This window comes from Lissotriton helveticus, chromosome 5_1, assembly GCF_964261635.1.
Source record: "Lissotriton helveticus chromosome 5_1, aLisHel1.1, whole genome shotgun sequence".
NCBI classification, from domain to species: domain Eukaryota; kingdom Metazoa; phylum Chordata; class Amphibia; order Caudata; family Salamandridae; genus Lissotriton; species Lissotriton helveticus.
The window spans coordinates 402,060,204-402,084,856 of record NC_136065.1 but is presented as its reverse complement, the minus strand read 5'-3'; positions in this window follow the sequence as shown (position 1 = coordinate 402,084,856).

The following is a 24,653-nucleotide window of genomic DNA, read 5'->3' as shown; positions in this document are numbered from 1 at the left end:
AAGTTTAAAAAAAAAGCTTTTTGCCCCCCCCCCCCGAGAGGTGGGGGTCAGGGTCTTTCTACCCTGCTCCCTTTTCTTTTTTTAAAAGGTTGAACCGAGTCACAAGATGGCTGCCAACATTTCCTGGTTTGAAGTGTTGACAGCCAATCATGTCTCATCACGAGATCCGTAGGGATCCACCACGTTTCCTTTTATACAACTGGGAATTTCTTTCAATTTCTCAACAAGTACTGAACAGATTTATACCATTTAACAAAAAGGGCGCTTTCAGGACCAACAGCTAGCTTTCTGCCAAATGTGGTGTAATTCTGTTCAACAGTTTGGGCTGTAGCAGTGTCTAAAGTTTCCTATGGAAATTAACTATGTCAAAGAGAACCACAACCACAGGGATCAATACCAGGAAGCCTATGTGTGATCTCCAGGCTTTACAGAATTCAGACAAGTCTTGAAGGTAGAGTAACATTTCTGAGCATTTATACCTATGGTAGTGTGTGAAATATGGTGTCTGGTTGGCTAGGGTATACACCTAAGCCAGGCAGAACCCACCACTTTTGTCAGGACAAGTAAGTTACACACCAAAGATACCCTGGGCTCACCCTCTGGTAGCCTGCCACAAAGGGGGCAGGCAGGCCAGCACAGCTAAGTAGGTGGCGGTTCCTCCTGATAGTCCTTGTAATGCCTGAGTCATCCAAGGTCAGAGAGCAGCTGGTAGCAGGGCAACACGCAGAAAAGCAATCCAGTGAGTTCTTAAGGCCACCCTGCAGTTAGCAGGCAGGAGGGCAACAACAGAAGAGCAGACCAGATGAGTCCTTTGCGCAGCGCAGCAATCTTTCTGACAAGTGTTCCATCTCAGTTACAAAAATACTCTAAAAACATGGGGTAAGAGCCCCTGTACTGATACTCCAAATGTCTTTGAAGGAAGTGACCTGATTAGGGTCGCTCACGACCACCTCTCAGCCTTCTATACAAAATAGGAGTCGATCAGACAGTAGAGAATACAAACCAAGTATATTTTATTCATAAACACTCAATTGGAGTCCAGTTTGACCAGCCTCCTTGGATTGCTGCAGAGGGACTGACTTTGGCAAACATAAAGATACAATATGTACACTTTCTGGATCAAGAATGCCCCGCCCCTAATGGAAATGGAGTACAGTAAGATTAGTTTCGACTCTGGGACCGTGTACATGCTATCTCAGCACCAAGGTCACTCTGCCTGCACCCACCGCTCTAAGGGTGGGAACAGGCCTATCTAGTGTGAAAGGTATGTACTAATAAGAGCAATGTATTCAATAATTCAGCAAATCTCAATCTTAGAGAGACATAAAAAACTATTGCAGCTGCTTTCAGCTGAGGCACAGAGACAGAAGTTAGTTTCAATCATAACTCAAAATGGCGGCTGTGTATAAAATGGTGCCGCAAATGCTAACTTAACACGTGCAATGCATTAACTGTAAAGCTAAAACATTTTGATTCCAACAGACCCTCCTTTTAGCATTTGCTAAACCATGACAGAATTAGGAACTAAAAGTATTATGCAGAGAAACAAAAGATATCAGCACTCAGAATTATTGATATATTCAATATCGGGAATTGACATTGCAAGAGATGATATAGAACCAAAAATGCCCTCGTCTATCTGCATCATGTGGGCAATATCCTTTTACAACATGATGGCAGCACTAGTGTTAGAAGCTGGCTTTTTCCGTTTAGGGGTGAAAACACTAATACAATAAGTGCAGCTGGTCGGGAGGCAATGTATGCAAAGACATCATGTGAAGATAATACAGGCAGTCACAGCTAAAAAGATAAGGATCTTCCAACCCCAGGACTTGAACAGATCCCAGAAACACCCAGAGAAAGTCCAAGTACCATTTTCTTGGTGTATATTGGATGAAAGTCTATGCAAATTTTGTATGGCCGCATACCCATGGGGGGGCGTGTTCAGGTATATACACATAACAGCTACTGCCAATAACGCGACAATCCCCTCCCCGATCAGCAAGGATGACGTCTAACACCATCCTGTTTTGTAAAGTGACGAGCCTCGTAGCCTGGAGTTCAGCAGTAATATTGGTCAGTATACCAGCTGTTATATTAATAACCCCTTCCACTTCCCTTGTTAACTTATGAATGTTAAGGCTGTTAGACATGGGGCCCCAAAAGGGTACGATACCCTTCAGGACATCCTTAAACTGTTGCAAAGTGGTATCTGTCTGAACTATATCTTCTGTGTCAATAACCCTTCCGACTCGGTGCAAGTATACACTCCTGCACTGCAGCTGATGATCTCTATGGTAATTGGACAGCGCTATATACACCAGGGCAGAAGAAAAGAGAGATAAACCCTGTCCGGCCATCCCTCCAGGAGCCAGACATGAGCTTAGGATCCACAAACAAAATAGACATTAAGTGGTGGTATTAAGGCTGGACTATCAGTTGTTCTCAACTCATAGGTGGAATTGCATCTGCTCTCCCTCAAGGTTATCATCCTGGTCCACTTGACACAGAAACTAGCTGTTGTGTTGACCACTGTCACCAGTATTGGCCTGTCCTCAGTAACATTATGGGCCTGGAAAGTCTGGAAATACTCTGACGTGTTAAACCCTTGGAAATAAGCTATTTCCATTTGAGACCATGTCCCATTCATAACACTTTTGTATGCTTTCATGCATGAATAAACACAACAGGGATGCTAAGGGTCTAAATGAAACAACTACAATCAACTGGTGCTCTCAAAAGTATTAAGTAAGGTAGATTGTGTAAGGAGAGGAAGAGGAAAAACAGTGTAGAGTGATACCCATCAAACCACCCATTGGCGGAGTCTCATCATCTGGGTTTAGTTTGAAAACTGGTATCTGCTAAGTACCTCTTTACTGATATGTAGAGGAATATTCACAACAGATCCACCAGTGATGGAGAGCCAACAGAAAGTATAGGCAGGATGGAAAAGGGTAATGTTGCAGAGCTCAAAAGAAGTGTATAGAATAGTGAAAAAAGTGTAAAGATTAAGATTGCCTAGTATGATGCCAAGTAGACGACTTTATTGAAGGAGGTCATCATGCTGGCAAGATTAAAAGCAGAGTGAAGATAGTGTATGTAACAAATATCACTATCAGATGTAGAGATAAATTGGTCAACATGTTTCAGCCTCACAAGGCTTTCGTCAGGACCTATTATAAATACACTACTGCAACAGTGAAAAAGTGAAGGAAAATAAATGACCTACTAGGTGAAAAAAAAATTCATGGCGGTCTCACCTCATAAAGAGAACTCTCCTATAACAAAGAACAGTCATACAATTATAAATATAATTTTATAAATGTAATGAGTGCAAAAAAGCCATCAATAGAGCATCAATTTGTGTCCACATTATTAAATTTTCAGTTGAATAACTCACCCATAACTTGTTATGGAAGTTGCCTCACCTCCCCTGGCACTCGCTCAGATCAAAAAGAGGCCCCGCTCTACAAAATGAGAAGGAAGTAACATATATTTTATTTTGTTGTTCTGCTTATATTAATAGGCTTCAAGAAGAACACTCTGAGTGGAAAGGATAAACAGAAAAGTAGGGGGACTGCTAAAACCCAGCATAAGATGACAAAAAACAAGTTTGTAAAAATAAGTTGGTAAAAATGAGGTGAAATAGTCACTATACTCCAACTATAAAGAAGGGCTTCTATTATTACACACTCAAAAAGATCATATTTTAAGTCTTACACCATCTTTGAAAAAGTATTTAAGTGGATAACACAGCAATAGTTTGAAATAAAACATCAACAATAGCGATGCTGCAACCTCAAACGGAGCCCTCATCCAGCTCTACAAAGAAGGTGTCTAAAGACCAAGAAACCCAAACACCCACCTGTCCGTCGGTGCCTCCCGTTTCCATCTGAGCCGAGGGGAAGGTGGGAGGCATACCGATGCGCTGAGTTATAAAAGCACATAGCGGACCAGAGAGGGAACTGTGGCCTCTGTGTCCTGATTGGTTAATACACACGAGACCGGAAGGAACAATCCATGAGAACAAAACAGGAAGCGTTCGCAATGTTGTCTGTTAACCGAAAAAGGTTTACCATACACCCTCAAGTTGCCCGTCTTTCAACTAAAAACAGACAAAATAAAGGAAACCTTAAGTGAAAATGAAAATAAAGCGCGCTGCTGACTGTTGACTAATTGAGTCATTTGCGGCTATTTTGCAAATGCGGGGATGCGGACCAGAGAGAAAGCATCCCTTTCTTTCTCATGATTGAATAACACATGGAAAGAGAAGTTTCCTTCGATTGGTGGGTTCTGGCACACCGGAAACGGAAGTCGAGAGACCCATAGACGGTGCCCGCAATCTGTAGCATCAAGATTGAGCCATTAACGGGTTGCTTAAGAGACAAAGAGAACGTAAAAGTCATAAAATTATTGCATACAGTTTTTCGTAAGGAGGACCCTTACTACGGTTCTGTTTTTTTTGGTTTTATTACGCGTGGCGTGTGTCATTAGTTTCCAGCGCCGACAGGAGTATATAAGCCAGTTGACGTCACCATGGTTGAAGTTAAAAAGAAAACTTACACAGGAAATTTGTAATGCAGATCCTGTCTTGAAAACCAGAAATTATGGCACATTATTTTCGATGTACTTACAAAAAAGGTGAGGGGTATGCACTCTATCCTTATGAGGACTCAAATAATCCTCGATCAGCCTTGCTAGCTCCACCTGTGGCAAAACCACCTTTGGAGCGCCTGACCTTTGTGACTACTTTTAGCACAGTATCCACGCAAGTCCAAAAGATTATACGGAGAAACTGGCGCATTCTTGAAACTGCGGGCAAAGACGTTCCACCACCATTGTTCTCTTTCAAGAGGAGCTCTAACTTAAGGGACGAGCTGTGTAATAATAGAAGCCCTTCTTTATAGTTGGAGTATAGTAACTATTTCACCTCATTTTTACCAACTTATTTTTACAAACTTGTTTTTTGTCATCTTATGCTGGGTTTTAGCAGTCCCCCTACTTTTCTGTTTATCCTTTCCACTCAGAGTGTTCTTCTTGAGGCCTAATAATATAAGCAGAACAACAAAATAAAATATATGTTACTTCCTTCTCATTTTGTAGAGCGGGGCCTCTTTTTGACCTGAGCGAGTGCCAGGCGAGGAGAGGCAACTTCCATACCAAGTTATGGGTGAGTTATTCAACTGAAAATTTAATAATGTGGACACAAATTGATGCTCTATTGATGGCTTTTTTGCACTCATTACATTTATAAAATTATATTTATAATTGTATGACTGTTCTTTGTTATAGGAGAGTTCTCTTTATGAGGTGAGACCACCATGAATTTTTTTTTCACCTGGTAGGTCATTTATTTTCCTTCACTTTTTCACTGTTGCAGTAGTGTATTTATAATAGGTCCTGACGAAAGCCTTGTGAGGCTGAAACATGTTGACCAATTTATCTCTACATCTGATAGTGATATTTGTTACATACACTATCTTCACTCTGCTTTTAATCTTGCCAGCATGATGACCTCCTTCAATAAAGTCGTCTACTTGGCATCATACTAGGCAATCTTAATCTTTACACTTTTTTCACTATTCTATACACTTCTTTTGAGCTCTGCAACATTACCCTTATTCATCCTGCCTATACTTTCTGTTGGCTCTCCATCACTGGTGGATCTGTTGTGAATATTCCTCTACATATCAGTAAAGAGGTACTTAGCAGATACCAGTTTTCAAACTAAACCCAGATGATGAGACTCCGCCAATGGGTGGTTTGATGGGTATCACTCTACACTGTTTTTCCTCTTCCTCTCCTTACACAATCTACCTTCCTTAATACTTTTGAGAGCATCGGTTGATTGTAGTTGTTTCATTTAGACCCTTAGCATCCCTGTTGTGTTTATTGATAGCTAGACTGGGGGATAGGATGTTAGTTGGTCTTTAAAATACTTCCCCTTAGACCCTCCTCATGTTTTGTTTTTTGTGCTTTCATGCATGTCCTTAATAATAATCTACCAAATCGCTCTTGGCCTGTCGAACCACCGGGGGGGCCCTATGACAGAAATGCACATTCTGTACCATAGTGTGAGAATCTGCAGGTGTCCTGTCCAGAGTATTGAGTTGGGGCCCACCATACTGAGCAAGGCAAACCAACCTTCGCAACTACTGATGTATGACAGTGGCATGAACAACAAGTTATCACTTTTATGAGTTACTGAGGGAAGTAGTCCAAACACCCAACAATTAGTTGCATGCAACACCTCATAAGCCTGATGCAACATTTGTATAAATACGTTATCCTCATAAGACTTTCAGTGCTATCCTTTGTGAGGGGCCAGAGTGACACACATATGTTCAGGGGGGATCACTGAAAGAATATCGACGGACAGAATATCGACCATCAAAAATATCGTTGAGAAAATATCGACAGTCAAAATATCGAGTTTCTATCTACAAACAGGTAAGTACAAAAATATCGAGTTAAAAATATCGTTTACAAAAATATAGTTGTAAAAAATATCGTATTTACTAAAAACAGTGTTACATTAAATTAATGTTAATAATTAATTACTAAAATATACTTAAAATTACTTAAATTAACTTATAATAATTAAATAATTAATGAAAGTTAAATAAATATTTTTTTATTTCATATTTATTAAACATATATATATAGTAATAAAATATAATAAAATAATACCCAAAAACTGAAAACTGACCCTGAACCCTAAAAATACCCCTTTACCCAAAAACTGAAAACTGACCCTGAACCCTAAAAATACCCCTTTACCCAAAAACTGAAAACTGACCCTGAACCCTAAAAATACCCCTTTACCCAAAAACTGAAAACTGACCCTGAACCCTAAAAATACCCCTTTACCCAAAAACTGAAAACTGACCCGGAACCCTAAAAATACCCCTTTGCCCAAAAACTGAAAACTGACCCTGAACCCTAAAAATACCCCTTTACCCAAAAACCCAAAACTGACCCTGAACCCTAAAAATACCCCTTTACCCAAAAACCCAAAACTGACCCTGAACCCTAAAAATACCCCTTTACCCAAAAACCCCAACCCTAAACATAAAAACGATATTACTTCACTTACCTTAAAGACGATATTACTTCACTTACCTTAAAAACGATATTTTGGCTGTCGATATTCTGTCCTGTCGATATTTTCTCCAAACGATATTTTGGAGTCGATATTATGTCCAAACGATATTTTGGAGTCGATATTATGTCTGTGTACCGTTCAGGGGGAATGGGTGTTGTACCAACCAAGGAATGTACAAGGTACTTCTCCTTCAGGAACCAGGATATCTCCAATACAATTATGAGTGAAATCACAATTATTGATGCAAAAACTATTTTACTCTTTTTGGGCCAGCCCTGTTGCGCTGGTCAAGATGAAGCAAACAGCTGTTCCTCCCCCTCAATGGGCCCACCAAATGGATACATTATGAATAAGGCTCACTGTTTTCCTTTTTTATGTATTTTTGCAAATAAATATAGACAAAAAATAATGTGTTTTCTGTCTCCATTTTTTTTAAATGGATAAATACAGAAAACGTGCTTCTTTTCAGTGACTCTTTGTGCTGTCTTTCATGAATTTAGCCCAACAGCTGAGCAGATAGACAGCATGGAAAATAAAAAAAACAGGATGAAATGTCTTTGAATAACTGTATTTGTCAACATATGGTTGTGGTATAATGCTAATATTTGCCAGTGGATGTACTGTTATGTAAAATTTGGCAACTTAAATAGCTAAAACACGACAGATATCAAAGTTTGAGTGCGCGGCCATCATTTAAATAAATATGGAAATGTACAGTTTTACAACTGCATTTATACACAAAGCACAAAATAAATATAGATACAGATAAAATGGCCCAAAATTAAATATGGATAAATACAGACAGAAATGTAAAAAAAAAATACCATAAAACCGGGCACCCTAATTATGAAACAAGGGAAAAAGGAATGTAATAAAACTGATGGCAAGGGCAAGTGTTCCCAGTGTCCATCAGAGCCTCACTGGTTAGACTCCCATTGTCCATCAACGTTGGCGCTCTTGAGCACTGGCAGTGGAGCTGATCAGTCCTAGCTTGCAATGAATCCCACATTGTCCAGGATAATATACCCCCTCCAAGGGCATACATTTGATCTATCCTGTCCAATGTCCGATCAATGCACCAATCTCCCCTCTCCCTAAACTAAATTTGTTGGTACTATAGGCAAAGTACACCCTGACTTGCGCAGAACATCCCTACTAATCTGACTTTTCCTTTGGTGCACTGTTCTTCACTCGAGGGTGCAAATTGTACCTGGTGACTCCAGGCACAGAGAGGTCGGTAAAAAGGGGCTCAGGCACAGAGGAGTCAGTGGAAAGGGGCTCTTGAATGGCTCTGATCTCCGGGGGCACTGCCGCATTCATCACCTCGTCATTTTCAATATCCGTTTGGGTCCACGTTAAAACCGCATCGCTGAATGGGATGAACTCGGCACCCCCTCATGTTCTGAGTCCCCAATGCTCTCTCTCACCCACTAATCATAGGGCAAGGGCAGGGGTACTCTGCGGCAATGGTGTGAATGGATCCAGTTCTTTCGGCCGGCGACCTTTATGGCTGTGTGGGTGGCAAGGGGACCTGGACAGGTCCCGTCCAGTGGGGCTCCAAACTCTTTTTCTGCTGGAAATTCTTCACCAAGATGAAGTCATCAGGCTGAATATCATGTCTGGGCCCCTCAGGTACAGGTGGTAAACACTCATGTATCTGTTGGTGAATAGAATGCAGATTTCTAGCTAACTCACACAGGTAATCCATCAGTAAAAGATACTCAATTTTTGAAAATCTAAGCGGTCGCAGGACGCCCCAGACATTCACCAGGATTCGGAACAGGACCTCGTAAGGTGAAAATCCTGCCCTACAATGCACTGTTGTGGACAAAAGGGCTAATGGTGAAGCATCTGGCCACTACAACCCTGTAGTCTCCTTAATCTTTGCCAATTTGAGTTTGAGAGTACCATTGTACTTCTCAACCAAACTAGCGGACTGGGGATGGTTTGCAGCATGTCTGATGTGTAGTCCCTTGCAAACTAGCTGAATAACCTTGGCATTGAAATGACTTCCGTTATCACTCCAGATCAAACGGGGCAAGCCGAAGCGAGGAAAGAACTCCTTCAGGAGTATCTTTGTAGTCGTAATGGCTGTTTTCTCTTTAGTGGGGTAAGCCTCAACCCATTTACTGAACGCACAAACGACCACCAACACATACTTCAAATTATTGACCCTGTCCATATCAATTAAGTCCATTTGAAGGAATTCAAAAGGGAATGTGGGAAGTGCAAAATCTCATGGTGGTGTAGGGATACCCTTGACAGGATTGTGCATCATGCATACCTTGCAGTATTTTACTAAGTGTGTAGCTGTCTTGGGGATGTTGGTATTTTGCCAACAACTTGCAAATACCCTTAGCACTAATATGAGCTGGGCCATTGTCACTATAGGAAGAACATATGCAACTTACAACATCCATTTCTGCTTCCCTGACTTGTCAATCCAACATCCTTCATCATTCAAATTCACTGTACTTTCTTGCCACACCGCTAATTCCTCCACTGTGACCTCACTCTGAGTCTCCTTCACATTTTCTAATGTATTCTCAAACATGGAAAACTCGGGCTCCCACCTGGCGGAACCTGCTACAAACATTCTTTTTATCTTTGTTCGGACTGTTTCCTTAGTAGTCTGATCTGTGAAAGCGTTCTCGTTACCCACATCGCCAGTAATGTTTTTATGGGCACTGCACTTCACTATGGCCACTTTCTCAGGGAGTGTAAAAGCTTACAGAAGCCTATCTTTAGGAGGACCATGCTGAATGGGTGCCCCGTGGGATGTAAGGAACCCACTCTTTGCCCAGAGCTGCCTAAAATTATGGGTGACCCGAAGGCATACTGGCTGTCAGTATAAATATTAACAACCAGTCCCTCGCTCAAGTCACAGGCTCGAATAAGGGCGACTAGCTCTGCAGCTTGGGCTGACTGATAGGGAACTTGTGATGTCTCAACTACTAGTATTGTAATTGCGTATTCAGCAGTTCTAGTGCCATCTGGTTACCTCAAAACAAGAGCCATCGACATATAGTTCCCCTTGGGGGTCAGATACGGGAACATAAGTCAGGTCTACCCATCCCTTCATTTCTTCCTCTGTCCGGAAGATACAATCATGTATGTCAATCTCCTCATTCTCAGAAAAAAGGTTTAGTAACGTGGCTGGATTCAGAGTGGCACAGCGTTTGATCTTAATTTGCTTTTGAAAGAGCATTAGCTCGTATCCTGTCAGACATGCACTGGTGAGATGATGTGTCCTTGTGTAATTCAAAAGTGTATCCACAGCATGGGGTACTATTAACTGTGAGGCCAGTATCGAGAACGAGTCCAGCCAATTGTTTTATTGAGAAAGCCACAGCCGCGACCACTCTTAGACAGCTTGGGAGGGCTTAGGCGACAGCATCAAGTACAGCAGAGAAATAAGCATATAGTTGTTGCTTATCTCCAAATTTTTGTGTTAAAACAGAAAGGGCACAACCACCTAGCTCATGGACATACAACATAAGGCATTTGGCATAATTCAGGGGACCAAGCACTGGAGCCGAGCAAAGCATAGTTTTTAATTTCTCAAAAGACTGCTGACGCTCCGACGTCCAAGGCAGGGGCTCATGCACATCTTTTAATGTTAGGGGAAGCAGGAGCTTAATAAGAGGTGAATAGCCAGGTATCCACTGCCTGCAATAGGAAGTGATACCTATGAAAGCACGCACACCTTTCTGAGTTTGCAGGACAGACATTTTAACAATGGTACTGATGCGCTCAGGGCTCAATCTCCTACCCTCCTTCGACAGAAGGTGACCTACGTAGGTGACCTCCCGTCCACAATACTGAAATTTGGAAAGGGATATCATATGACCACTGTAAGCTAGATGAAGCAACAGTTTAACCATACTATCTCTGCAACCTAGTTTTGTGTCTGAGGTGAAGAGCAGGTCGTCAACTTATTGAATTAATACATTACCTGCGGGAGCGACAAAGAATCCAACTGACCTTTCAATGCCTGACTGCAGATACTCAGACTCTCTGTATAGCCTTGAGGAACGCAACAGAATCTAAAATTTCTACCAGCGAGGGTGAACCCAAACAGATATCTACTATCAGGATGAATGGGAATACTGAAGAATGCATTTTTCAACTCAATGACAGAAAAGAATTTGGCAGAAGAAGGCATCATCGTCAAGAGAGTCGTAAATTCAGGGACCATGGGAAACTGAGGGATACCTATCTTATTAACGTCACGCAAATCAATCACAAAATGATAAACATCTTCATGATACTCAGAGGGACCCGAAACCGTCCATTTGAGGATTGGAAGAATAGGGCTGTTACAAAACATTATCAGTCATCTCCTCAACCACTCCTTTCTCAATTAAGTCTTGCACAATGTGAATCAAAGCTCACTCACCTGCCTGTGGTATTTTATACTGAGGAATGCGGGGTAAAATAGCACTTTCCTTAACGTGAATTGAAACAGGCGATATCTGCAACAAACCCACATCTGTGTCGCCTGTTGCCCACAGTGTGGGTGGCGCATCTTTAAATTCAGCAGGGAGAGGTGCATCTTTAGACAAACACTGCATAGCGCACAGAACATTCGTGCCTAATGTCATGTAGACACCCTCCGGGGAGCATTAAATTGTGGCATGCAATTTCTTCAATAGATCCAAACCCATCGAATTCTCTCCACAATTGGAAGTCAGCAAGAATGGCGAATCCACAGTGAAAGGACCTCATTGACAGAGGTTTGGAAAGGGGGTTCACAACCGGTACACCCGAAAAACCTACTGAAACATTAATGTGGCCAGACAGAGCCACCCCAGGGACCAAGGAACGAGAAATAGAGCTTCTGTTGCACCGGTATCTACCAAAAACTGCTTAGCCGAACCATGCACATCTGCACTAACGTACGGGCACGTTGATCTACAGGTATCGGAACTGGTCCCTTACTCTGTCCCTGGCTGCCCTAGCTGTAAGACATCCCTGTCACCTCATCCGTATCATAGTCATCATGATAATACTGTTTGTTCTGAGGGTCATCAAAGTAATTTTAATCAGTATGACCCTGCGATGTCTCGGCGATCTGAGCCCTGTCTTGGCCACCATTTCCACGACCCCGTCCACGAGAACCTCATCCTCTGGGGACCGCCACCTTTTGCAAAAGCACAGGGCACTCGCTGTGTCAGTGCCCCTCCTCCTTACAGTACGCACACTGATTCGGTCCTACAGGCGTAGCATTCCTGCTAGTACGGGGAAGCTGCAGGGCCATACCACCACGCCCTCTACCATTCCTTCGAGAGGTCTGTTGCAACAACACCTTCGTTTTCAAGTATTTATGCCTTTTCTCCACCTTCTCCGTCTCTTCATTTTCCCTGTGCTCATAATACTGTGCCATATTCAAGATAACGGAAGGAGAAGAGGTGGACCAAGTGCTCTCAGAAGCCTGTAATTGAGTCGCAATCTCGGGGAACAAGTTGGAAACAAATCTACTAACAAGCAAACGCACACCACCTTTAATCGACAAGTTCTGTCCACTATAATCCAGAAAAGCACTTTCAAACTGGGTGAAAAAATCACACACTCTCATCTTTCTTCTGGCAACATGCCGATACCTTATCCCATTCAATCTTCCGGGGTGGAATAAAGGAATGCATATACGTGATAATTCGGCCAGGAAAAGCAAGTATCTCTGCTTTGGGCTTCTCACAAGGCTTCCTCTCCTGGTCCCATGCTTTGATCTGATCCCAGGTAGCACCCAATTCCACAACGTGGTCCTGTGTGTGTACCTGTCTCCAAATATCAACAGGAACCTGTAAACCAAAGAACATTTCAATATTCGTAAATGTCATCACTGTCAAAGAAGCTGCCTCAGTCAGTTCCTCATAATATGCAGTAGGATTTTTCCTAGGGTCTGGTAACTGAGTTTAAGGGACAAAACCTCACGCCTTTTCCATGGAGTATACACCCACTGTTCTTGGAAATGGGCCTCTACCTGTGGTCTAGTAACACCATCATCCTGATCCAGCAGTTCTAGTATTTCAGGGTGATATTTGGGGTGGACCTCCCTCATCGGAAACTGAGATAACATCTTCGGACTCTTCTCAAGCAGCCTACTCCGATAAGCACCCAATGTCGCAACATTACCAAAAACCTGACCAGCTGCCATATCAGCAACGTAGACATGATCTTTAATGTCATAGATAATCTGCGGTGCTGCATCATTGAAAAACTATTCCCAAAGCCCAATTAAAGTAGCCAATATGTGTTTAAGGTCATGCTGCTCCATGAAAGGCTCATAATCTTTCAACACATTCCACACATCCTCCACACCATAAATAGTATTCCGGGCCCACTGCGCAGACGGATTAGCTACTACCTTTTTTTCATCCTCCCACACGTCAGTTCGTATCAACGTTTGCCCTAATCGTTCCTTGAATTTCATCCAGTCTCTATCTTCAGGATCGCGTACTGGTGTCCCAATACTCTGCAATTTCGGTGAATGGAGGAAAACAGTGCGAGTGATAATGGTGGATGTAGTAGGCATTAACGACGCTGCTGGCTGGGTTGTGGGTGTGGGTGTAAGAGCTGGCGAAAGGGATGCCGAAGCAGTAGGTGTTGCAAGAATGCTGACAGTCGTAGTTGCCACAGATGGCTAAGACAAAGAAAGGACAGGGGGTTCGGTGGCCAAGGCATACTGAGCAACAGTAGCAGAAGCAGAGACAGCAGAGGCAGAAGACCAAGCCGCTGGGCCTGTAGGGAGAGAACAGGATATACCCTCTGTGGGGCATATAGGGGTGGGGGTCAAGCATCTAACAATTCTTCGACACAAGCATTATTTTCCTCTCGGGCTGCATAAGACTTATTAATATTCAGCCGAAACCTCCTATCTTCACGTTCAATTCTTATCTCCTGCTTTCTATGCGCTATCATGCGTCAATGTCTGCATTCTCCCCTTCTGGGCCTCTTTCTCTGCTTTCATTCACCTCTGTTTAGCCTCTTTTTGCCATGTTCTGAAGGAATCAAACATAAACTGCCTACTTCTTCTTTTCCGGTAAAATCCAAATTTTTTGTTCATCAAAGGTGCCCATCAAAGACCTCTGTAACTCACCATTGTCCCTTGTATATTTGTGCCATAACGTAGTAAACATAATGGGGCCAAGGCCATGTTTTACATACATAGCAAAATTCGGAGTGCCTTCCGGAGGCGCTGGGCTGACTCTCTTCCAGCTGAGCATCAACAGAACCATTAAGTGTAATGGGGTAACCCTGTAAACCTCATAACCTGGGCGGGTAATTAAACAAAAAACAATGGTTCTGTCGGAAGGCGAAGGACTATATAATTCATCATAGTACTTCATACATGGCTTAATCCTTAATATCCCAAGGGGGACAGATTCAATAATGATACACTGACCACAGGTAAAGCGAATAAACAAATCTTTAGTTATTCAACTTTTTACGAGGTTTTTCTTATTCTAAACCTTTGTCATCTGTAATCAATCAGATATACTGTCCAATAAACATAGAATACATAAATTGTGATTATATACAATGTGTAAGTCGTGACTGGTGACAAAGTGTTTACAAATGACAATACATAAATATATAAAATAGAATATTTTTTTTTCAGGGTGTGTAGCATCATAGTCACAAGGGTTTTTTTTTAATTGTTCCTTTTGTTCAGTTGTACTCAGTGTGGACTGGTATAAGACATATAACGTCGACGTTTCGACCCTAGGAGATGTGCTGTTTATGCGCATCCAAGGTGGGTCTTCATCAGGACTTGACGGGGGTTGGACAGCCTTATTGTTAGGTGTATGATTCATCCAATCTTCTAATATGGTAGGTGCATATCAGCCGACATGTGCCTAGGCTCACGCTGATTCTTGTTGTTCAATCGTGGAGCGTCTGCACCAGCCGGTGCAACGTGTTTAGGGGTCTGCGTCTTTGGCGATTGCCCATAAAGGGGTCTGCGGCTTTGGCGATTGCTCTCGAGCGCTGTGTGGGGCGTCTGTCTTCTCCACTTCGAACTTCTTGAATTCAAGAAGTTCGAAGTGGAGAAGACAGACACACATATCTCCAAGTGATCTGCCTGTGACCGAGCCAAGATAGCATGCACACTGCCCAGTTCAAAGAGTATCTGACCCAGGAGGCAATGCTACAACTTATCTGAGTGATCCCCAATCAGAGTCAATCTTATTCTTTACAAAGTCAGTCTTCTTCTTTACTTACAAGATGAAGAGTGCATTCCTTCTGACCTACTGCCGTGCTTGTCCACCGAACGCTGAAGGTGAAGGGGATAGCTACTACACCACAAAGGGCTTCCATCCCCTGTGTGTATGATGTGGTGTCTGGTGAACGAATGGCTCCATCTCGTGGGTTGCCTGGCACCCGTTAGGGAACTACAACTCCCAGAATCCCTTGGGAAACGGTCATGGAGTTGTGGTGATCTGTAAAACCCCTCCCCTTCCTGGGGTCAGGGCTTTGACAATCAATGCTTTAACTTGCTGGATTCCCCTTATCGAGTGCAAGGTTTTTCTCTGCTGCCGTGTGGATGCTCGTTATCGCTGGATTAGAAGCCAAGGAGTGGGACGCAGTGTTTGGCAGCCCCGGAGTTCTTGGTTCCTTTTGGTAGCCACAGAGAAGCCGTCAGGTATTTGCCAAGCCGGGAGTGAAGCACAGGAGTGCTCTTCTCGCAACCCAGACTTCAATTTGCCCAACTCCGTTGTTCCTACAGCGGGTGAGCGTGGGCAGTTAGCAAAGCTCGCTGCTGCGTATCTATTTTTAATTTGGATTGTAGCCAGAGGCAATGAGGTAGTCCTGCCTGGGCTCCTTTTCTTAGTTAATCTTGTAACATTGTTCAGGACAGTGGTACAAAAGGGGGTGGTGATGGACGGAACAAATGTTCAGGATAGTGGCAGGCTGGTGGATGTACCTTTACCATTGAAGTTAACTCTATGAGAATGATTGTGAAACTGGTTCTTTTTGCTTGTAATCCTTGCCAACAGGGTCTACCCTCAAGTAGAAGAGCTACAAGTGACTATACAATGAGTTCTCTCTTGATGAATGGATCCTCGTTTCATGATCTGATGTTCATGTATTGCTGCATGAGTGCTTGTGAGTATGTGTAGCGGTCCGGTACCTCCTACTATTACGTATGTCTGTTTATCCCCATGCTGCTTCTCCCACATCTCTTCTTTCTTCTCCACACAGCACTTATCAGTGGGGTGGCTTCTGAAGATCTACCCCGACTCTTGACCAGACCTAGGTATAAGCAGACACCTACATGAGCAGCATAGTTTGTTGTTTTATCCACTTCCCTTTTTACCCGAGGTGTACCCTCCCAAAGCAGTGTGTCTTCACTCTGTGGGAGTTTGCGCTCAGGGGAGTGTGGGGGCTTTTCTGCGATCCCTCGTCCTTGCTGGAGGACTTCAAATGTTAGTGGCACGTTTGTTTGGAGCTGCTTACAGATCTTGACAGATTGTCAAGCCCACAACTGTTGGTCAGCCTGGACGATGCATACCAACACAGTCCTGTCTTCCCTATTGGAGAGTATAACGTCTCTTCAGTTAGAGGTATACACCTCCCGATGGGAATTAAGGAAAGGGATGGGTACTTTAACCCATTAAGTGTGTGCGTCGGCCAACGGCCGTCGCAAGCACTACTTTGGTAGTGATGCCCACGTCCGTTGGCAGACACGGCCCTGCCCGCGCAATAGAACGCCTGCACCGTGGCAGATTTTACGCCGCGGTTAACAGGTTAAAGAAGTTGAGAGGTTGCAGACCTGTTCCGCAAGGGGAAACCCGATAGTACAGGGGGTTACATTAGGGAGTGGACACTACCTCTTCCGGTACATGAGACACACACAAACACGCTACTGGTAAAATGCAGGGAACAGGGTTCTTTTCTGCTGCACAAGCATCCCATCTTTCCACTATGCCTACTCCCACTATCCTAGTAGTACAGAATACTGGGATCCCTTTGGCGCCTCCTGAACGCTTTTTTAGGGATACGAAGAAATTCAAAGTCTTTCTAAGTCAATGCCGGTTATACTTCTTATGTAGACCTACGGGAGTCTAGGGTGAACAGACTAAAATGGCATTTGTGATGTCCTATATGGGGGGTAATGCAGTGAGTTGGACTATTCCACTGATCGAGCGAGATGACCCCATCCTGTACAATTTTCTGAACTTTTGTCTAGAAATGAGGAAATTGTTTGACCGAAAATCACATGTTAGGACTCTGGATCGGGAACTGTTAACCCTTAGACAGGGATCCCAGGATTTGCTGACTTACATTACAACGTTTAACTGCCACCTGGTGGAAACTGATTGGCCCCTTAAAAAATGCAGCACTCTGTTTTACCAAGGATTGTGTGGGGTACTGAAAGGCGTCATTTCTCAGGTGGTTCAGCTACCACAGTCCTGCGATGAGCTGATAGATCTCACGTTGCAATTTGACCACCGGCTATAGGAAAGAAAAGAGGTCAAGAATCGTGGGGAGAGTTGTTACTACCTTCCAAGACCTAGGCCCGTCTCTGTGGAGCATGCCAGAGCTGCAGAGGGAACCGAGCCCATGCAAATCAGTGGAATCCGGGGCCCCTTATAACCGAAGAAAAATAAAAGAGAGGAAACTGAAGTTGTGTCTGTATTGTGGAAAAAGCGGGCACATAAAGGAAGGAATGCCGAGCCCGGAATAAATTCCCGGAAAGATCAACCACCCCCTGGATGCAAGCAATGGTGCTGCAACAATCAGAGAGAAAAGAGGTGTCGGAAAACTAACAAGCCCGAGCCAGAACGAGGTCCCTAGCTCGGGTGACCATCAGGAAGCAAACTCTTTCGTATTAGCCAACACCATACAGTCATCCGTAGCACATCTGAATGTGTACATCACGCTATGGATAACCGAAGAAACACCTTTGAAGATGTCTGCCTTGCTGGATTCCGGAGCAACCAGAAATTTCATGGACCAGAAGTACGCTCTGAACATCGGTATTCCTTGTGAGAAAAAGGATTCCCCTGAGCCCGTAAAGGGCGTATACGGGACAGCACTGACTTCAGGACCAGTGAGGTATCATACCATTCCCTTGGTTATGCAGTTCCGCGAAGACCACTACGAGACAATTCAATTTGACTTAATTGATGCACCACATTTCCTTCTTATGTTGGGTATGCCATGGTTAACCCTGCACGATCCTGTTGTCCGGTGGTCAGCCCGCACCGTCACCCTGGACTCAAGCTTCTGTTGAGACCATTGCAGTAGGGAACATGTATGTCAGGAAAGAACCCTCTGTACACAGGCTATTCTTTTGACAGCTGGATGCGAGGAACCCCAGTATTGCTGCTCTACCATGTTGCCTTCAGTATACGAAGAATACAAACCTGTATTCGACAAACAGAACGCTACCCAGTTGCCGCCACATCGGACATACAATTGCCAAATCGATATGACCCCCGGGGCCACCATCCCTTGTAGTCGGATGCATGCCCTCACCGAGCCAGAGACACAGCATCTGAAGGACTACTTGGAAGAAAACCTTGCGTCCAAATTCATCAGACACTCCTCGTCACCGGCCTCCTCCCCTCTATTTTTGGTGGAGAGGTGTGGCTCACCAGTTAGAGGAGGTAGACCCTGAAGCAGAGGTCAGACCCGGGACCAGGGTTCAATTCCCGACGCCGACGCGGCAGGGTCTTGAGCCCAAAATATCCACGGACTCGATAATTCTCGTTTCGGTGCCTACTCGAATCACGGGTTCACACTCTGCAGCTCTGGGCATCAGCCTGCTTAATCTCCACTACGCCCCCCCGCGGCGGGATGCCTGGCTTTCACCTTGGGGATGCCCAGTACGGGTATCTCACAGGGAAAAACCAGGACGGGTTCCCAAGGCAAGCGCCGAGATGCCTACGGGTAATTGAGCGCTATATAAGAACGCATAATATTAATAATAATAATAATAATAATAATAATTTTTCATCCCCAAGAAGAAGTGAGATTTGAGTCCATGTATAGACTACAGAGCCATCAAAAGGGTACTATTGGAGCAACTCAAGGGAGCCAGACTCTTCACTAAATTGTATTTACAGGGTTCCTACCATTTAGTGAGAGTGAAGAAAGGTGACGAGTGGAAAACAGCTTTCCAGACAAAATTTGGGTTATACGAATACCAAGTGATGCCCTTCAGACTGTGCAATGCACCTGATGCTTTCCAGTACTATATGGACGAGGTGCTTCGCGGTTACCTGGAGTAATTCTGCACTGTCTATATTGACGACATTCTTATCTATTCATCAATCCCACAAGAACATGTGACCCACGTGAAGGCAGCGCTGGACAGGCTCCAACGCTATGCCTGGTATGCCAAGTTGGAGAAATGTCTATTCCACGCTGAAGAGATTAGCTTATTGAGTTATGTAATAAAGGTATAAGGATTCCAGATGGACAAGGTCAAAGCAATCACGCAGTGGAAGACTCCCCGCAATGTCAAATCCATACAGACCTTCTTGGGATTCACTTTTACAGACGCTTTATTAAAGACTTCGCCAATATCATTCATCCCATTACTCGATTGCTGAGAAAGAACACCCTTTGCTTGGACAAAAGAAGCAGACCAGTCCTTCGGAACCCTAAAAGAACGGTTTACTCGTGCTCCCATCTTTAGACATCCAGATGTTCAGTTGCCATTTGTGGTTGAAACAGATGCCTCGCAATATGCTTTGGGGGGAGTACTGTCACAGCGGCATCCAGACACAGGACAGCTACATCCCATGGATTTTTACTCCAAGAAGCTCACTCCCTATGAGGTAAATTACAACATCACCGACAAGGAACTGCTAGCCATCAAGAGAGCCTGCAAAGAGTGGAGACATTATTTTTGGGAGCTCGTCCCATGGTGGAGATCTATACGAAGGACTGTAATAAGATGTCCTGAAAACTGCCAGAACCCTGACTCCACGTCAACTGAGATGGTCTCTTTTCTTCTCCGATTATGATTTCATCATAAAGTTTTGTCCTGAACCACAAAACGGAAAGGCAGACGCCCTCTCATGTACGGACGAACCCAATGAAAATCTGCAAGAAAAGCTTCCTGAGTCACCAACTGTACTTCCTAGGACCACTTTCCGAACATCGCTCTGATAACATCGCAAGATTTCATAGAGAACCTGAAGGGTTTTTTGGCAGACGTGGATGTACTGGCCTGGAAACAAGAAGACCCTGAACATCGAACAGAAGAAGGCAATCTATTGTACCATTATCACACACTATACGTACCTGAAGCTTCCTTGCAACTACAAGTACTGGCCTGGGCCCATGATTCTCTGTTAGGAGGGCATCTGGGAGAATACAAAACCATTTCTTGGATAGAACATTCCTTCTGGTGGCCCTCGCTACGTAAGGAAGCGAAAGAGTACCTGAGTTACTGTGCCATTTGTGCACAAGGAAAAGCCAGTCATAAGAAACCAACAGGATTGTTACATCCGTTACTCATTCCTACACGCCCATGGCATACGGTGTCGATGGATTTCATCGTGGAAATGCCACCCAGTGAAGGGTATATCTGCATTTTGGTTGTGATAGACCACCTGGCAAAGATGGGGCACTTTATTCCTTAGAAACACCTGCCCACATCCTCTAAATTGGCGGTCATCTTCCTGCAGCACATAGTGCGGGCCCATAGAATACCCTGTGTTCTCATTACAAACCGTGGAATCCAGTTTACCTTTCGATTTTGGAGAGCACTTTGCGACACAATGAAGGTGGAAGCCAGATTGTCCACCAGTTACCACCCTCAAACAGATGGAAAGACAGAACATCTCAACCAGACTTTAGAACAATACTAGCGCTGCTTCTCCTTGTAGAATGCCATGGACTGGCACACGTTGATATGGATGGCTGAGTTTATCTATAATAATGCAGACCACTCCACGTTGGGTTGCTCTCCTTTCTTTTGCCTCTATGGGACCATCCAAACATGCTTCCTTTCAAATGGCCTGTAGTGTCTAATCACCCTTCCATTCAAGAACACCATGCACATCTACAAGCTGTGTTGATAGATGCTAAAAATCACTTAGTCGCAGCATAAGACACACATAAACATTCCGCTGACAGGAAGCGGGCTCTGGAACCCGAGTATCACGTGGGTGACAAGGTGTGGATGGCCACTAAGAATCTTCATCTCAAGAGGGTGGACAAATTGAAACCAAAGTATGTTTTCCCCTATAGCATTGAGAAGGTGATTAACCCCGTCGTCATGAGGTTGTCTTTACCCAGTTCTTGGCCCATACACCCTGTCTTTAATGTGTCTCTACTCAATCCATGTCCCGCGTCCACCGGATTACAGGTGAGACCTCTTCCCCTAGAGTTGGATGGTCATGATGAGTATGAGTTGCGGAAACTTCTGAACTCCTGGCTTGTGAGAGGGCGAGTACTGTATTTGGTGGACTGGTAAGGGTTTGGGGTTGTGGATAGAATCTGGGCGCCTGTTTGCAATCTCCACTGTGCCCTTCTGTTGGAGTGATTTCACGCTCTGCATCCTGGTAAACCTGGGCGACCGCCGGGACGTCAGTCCTTGAGAGGGGAGTCTGTCATGCCTGTCCACCGGAGGCTGGGGATGAAGGGAATAGCTACTACACCACATAGGGCTTCCATCCCCTATGTGTATGATGTGGTGTCTGGTGAACAAATGGCCCCATCTACGTGGGTTGCCTGGCGCCCGTTAGGGAACAACAACTCCCAGAATCCCTTGGGGCGCCAGGCGGGAAGGAAACTTCGGCACTATCACGGAGTTGTGGTGCGCTATAAAGCCCCTTCCCTTCCTGGGGTCGGGGCTTAACAATCGATGCTTTACCTTGCTTGATTCCCCCAATCGAGTGTAGTTTTTTTTTCTGCTGCAGTGTGGATACTCGTTATCATTGGATTAGAAGTCAAGGAATGAATGGGAAGCCATTCCCTATTACCGATTCGGTAAATACCGAATCGGTAATAGGGGGCACATATATTGACACCCTGTTGCACCCCTGAATCATGCATGTGTGCACATGTGGCACACATACATGCCCTAAGGGGATGTATGTCTGCCACATGGCACTTCAAATAAAATTCAAAAGTGAATTTTTAAAAGAATTCGGTAATTACACCAACTTGGAGTTGGTGGTAATTAACAAATTCTTACAGCACATAAGCACTCTTTAATGTGCTTTCTACATAGCATTTACCGATTCGGTAAATACAGATTCGGTATTAACCGATTCGGTAAATACCGAATCGTCACCTACATTGGATGGGGCTAAACACCGGTCGGTAACGGCCGAAATTCGGTAAAGTACCGAATTTCGGTCGTTACTGACCGGTATTTGGCTACCTACATATAGCCCAAAATGATGAGTTCACTCTTGATGAATGGATCATCGTTTCATGTTCTGATGTTCATATGTTGCTGCATGAGTGCATCACAACCACCTCAGAGGGCCCACCTGAGGGTATCCTAGTTAGCACAAATATTATTAATTAAAAATCTATTTAAAACACAAAAAATGAATTAACTTCCAAGTCTTTACACCTATAATCCCCACAACTGACACCGAAAATCAAACTGTAAAAAAATTAATTACACAATAAAGAACATTATAAATAAATAACTAATAGTATTTAACGACTGATACAGTAAAGTAAAGTAAAATTATTTTACTCTCCATCCTCCACCACTCTAAACCCAAAACCCATACACAAAAAATAATTAAACATTTACCATAATTCATTATCAATTAATTAATTAATATTAAGTGTCAACTAATTATTAATTATTTAAAAGTAAACTACTTTCCACCCTTTACCCCTAAAAAACCCACAACCTGCAACTAAAATGAATTACACAATTTCCATATTTAATTGTTAAGTAATTAATTATTATTTAACAACTTATCATGAATTAATTACAAATAAATTACTTCCCACCCTTTGCCCCTGTCAGCCCCACAACCTGCAGCTAAAATTATTTACACAATTACCAAAATGTATTGTCACCTAATTAAATAATGTTAATTAACAACACATTTTTTATTGAGTATAAATAAATCACTTCCCACTCTTTACCCCTATAAACCCCACAGCCTGCACCTAAAATGTACCCAAAAAATTAACATTATAAATTCTCAATTAAATAAATAAAAATATTCATTAATGTACTATAATTAAATTACTTCCCACCCTATTCCCCTATAAAACCACAACCCACTATGGAACTAAAAAATACAAAATGTTATTAAAATGAAATTAACAACTATCAAACACATATTAAAAAACATAAACAATATATATACAAACAAATACAGCACATACATTTAAAATATATACTAAAATACATAACACTAATTACAAATTCGATATTTTCAACAACTATATTTTTGCAAATGATATTAATGACTTCTATATTTTTAAAATTGATATTTCTTACCTTAAAGTTGATATTCTTCACCACAGTATATTTCTGCTGTCGATATTTCTGTTGGGAAAGGAAGCAAGGGAACCCTACTCACTCGGAGCCTGGGTATAAAGTTTTAGGAAAACAACAGTGGCTCCTGTGGATATATATGTATCTCTTATGATGAGTATTATGCACAATGGCAATGTGGGTGGTATGTAGGACGTCAAAGAAAGAAGCTGTCTATACACTCAGTCAATCTGGTAATAAATTTGCATAGTTTATATTAACATAGGTAAACAATATTTACTAGGCATCTGAAATATTTACATACATAGTATAGCAAGTGACGGCGTGTCCCAAGTGAATACATAGGAAAGAACCTACACTACTGAAGTGAAAAGTAAATAGCATATAGAAAAGAAAGGAGGTTTCTATTTTTCATTTTGTTTCGTTGGAAAGAGACGACCTAGTAGTGTATATTCAATCAATATACAATAGTTGGAGAGTTTAAGCAACTATTGTGCACGGTCTGCCGACGACGTTTCGACCCATGGTGGATGTCGGGTCCTCTCAGGAATTCAAAAAAGTGGTGGCACCGTGTGGTATATGTGAAGGTAAAAACTCACAGGGATCCCAGCCGGGAGCCCTGAGAAGGGTAAAGTAAGCAAGCAAGCATGTGTTTATAATCGGTGCAATGGATCCGTAGTACTCTCGAACGTGGAGAGTGGCAGGAGAGACACGAGACAAGATGCACATGAGGGCGCTCTCTGTTCAGGTAAGCTTAGGTGAATGGATCAAATGATTCTTCCCGTGACGGTGAAGAATCATTCCAGACGGTGCAGGCGCTGATATTACCGTGGTGTACGGTGAAGGTCTCTGTTAGGTGTCCTCTCCTGTTGGTGCATAATACTTATCATAGGAGATACATATATATCCACAGGAGCCACTGTCGATATTTCTGTGTCACGATATTTAAAACTCAATATTAGTATAAGTCGACATTTCCAGCTTGATATTTTTGCTGCATACCCTTGTTCTCTAAGAGCTTCCTTGGCTCTTTCCCAAATTCTTGCCCTTTGAGCAACATAGTTTACAATTTGGGGGTCGATTACAGTGTCCACAGGAAAGCATTCTGAC